This window comes from Notothenia coriiceps, unplaced genomic scaffold (genome assembly GCF_000735185.1).
Source record: "Notothenia coriiceps isolate Sejong01 unplaced genomic scaffold, NC01 NC01_scaffold00024121, whole genome shotgun sequence".
NCBI classification, from domain to species: domain Eukaryota; kingdom Metazoa; phylum Chordata; class Actinopteri; order Perciformes; family Nototheniidae; genus Notothenia; species Notothenia coriiceps.
The window spans coordinates 13,622-15,760 of NW_011356822.1; positions in this window are offsets into that span (position 1 = coordinate 13,622).

Genomic DNA, 2,139 nt, shown 5'->3' on the forward strand with positions numbered 1-2,139 from the left:
TGTCATTTTTTTGGGGGATTTTGGCTTCTCTTTTTAAATCGATTTGTGACATTCTTACTGAAGAGACTTGCAATTATTTGCCCTAGACTTCTGCTGTCAGACGTAGTTCATTAGGAAGTTATTACCCTATCTGATAATAAACCAATGCGGAGGCAATAATGTAATATAATACATTATTTTATATATATTAAATATTTATATATGTATTTTTATATAGCCTTATATATAAAACTGGCTCTTTGAGTGCAACCATGATGCTAATGTGGCCGAGATGAAATTGAGTTTGACACCCCTGATATCAAGTGTAGGAAAACCTTTGTAGTATTTGCTGACATGAATTGTAAAGGTAATAAGAAAGTTGTTTTAATTTTATAATGCACTTATATGATTCTATTATTATTATGGCATGATTGACATGACCTGCAAAACTACAAATATTTACAGTTAAAATCTCCATTTCATCTTTAAGATGTACTTGCTTTCTAAAATGATCTAAGGTAATTATAAAGAGCTGAATTTAGATTTGTTTGAGATTTACTTGAAAAAATCTTTAACTCTCCTCGTTCATTTATTTAGTTTCTCATTAAAAAGTATGCCATTTAAGAATGCATTCCCATCCAATAAACACATCCCCTTATTAACACAGACTTAGATCCATGTTGATTAGGCTTTACTGTAACAACCAATGAAGCATAATGTGGACCATATGACCGTGTAAAAGAGCTCTTTTCTCTTATTAGCACAACACTTGAATTCAATGTTTGTTTCTGTAAAAAACAAGTTACGTTTTAACATTTATAGGAAAAGGAAAATTAATTAAATGGTAAAATGTGTAAAACTTTGTGAGGGATTTCTACTTGATGTGTTTTCCAGACTTCCTTGTGTGTAACCTCTGCCTTCACCACTCTGTGTGCTGATTGGTTCATGATGACATCACCTCTGCAGGGTTTCACCATGACAACCATTATTGGATGTCCCTTTTCAGACTGTTTGGGGAACTCACAAGGAGACTCACACCTGTTTAAGTGTTCAGTGAGGCGGGTTTAAGAGGAAACAAGAGGTCCTTATTCTCCTGAGGAGAGCCACAGAGCTCGGACACACAATGATGTTGTTTCAAAAAACTTTAGGACGTATTATCTGAGTTTATTCTTTTAGAGATAAGTTTACATTTAAGATATAGCTCTATGATGACAATACAAAAACATTGAAAAGGTCATCCTGTATTCAATGAAGTCTTACCCCAACACAAGAGGGCAGCGTTGCTCTGCATTAAAACACTTTACATGTCTGGTAAACATTTTGACTTGTTAAAGTATCGCTCATGTTGAAACTCTTGAATATGTTGTATTTAATGGCAATTGTTTCATCTTAAAACCAGGTTTTTAGATGTCCTTATGGCAACATGTCTGGCTTTATTATTTGTGTTTCAGTCTGTCCTTTTCCAAGACTTTGCCAATAACGTTTGTTTTGATTTTGTTCCTTCTTCATAACTTATAATACAAACTGTATTGAATTCTGCATAAAATTTGATATTTTAGTCACTTTTATTTTCGGTCATTCTTACCAACTTGACTTTGCTACTCGGGTCCCTCCAGACCACATGTGTCAAACTCAAGGCCCGGGGGCCAAATCAGGCCCTTGGTAGATTTAATTTCGTCCCGCAGGATAATCTTTAATTACTATTCGATCTGGCCCGCCGGTATATTGCACACACACCTTCACTCAATCCTGAGGGTTTCCTCAGCTCAGAGCTTGAGCCCAAACATTGATGAACTGGCACCCAAGATGAGATGCCAAGTATCTGAACTAGCATCACAGAGCAGCACACTGAGTTTACATGGATGTTTCCTTCTGCACTTTCTTTCCTGAGACAACAGGGCATGTTTGGTTTGTTCTTTGAGGGAAATAGTTTTTTTGAAGATGTTGTCGGCCTGTGGAAAAATGTACTCATAAGAAATGACTCTGGAAAAGCTGCAGATAGAGCCATAAGAAATGAAAGCAACTGATTATTTAATGTTTAATGTTGTTTTTATAGGCAATCATTTAAGCTTTGTTAGTTCCAGGTTTAATATGTGCGATAAGTTAATTTCAATAACTTTTGCAATAAACATTGAACCAGTCCGGCCCTCGACTAGTACC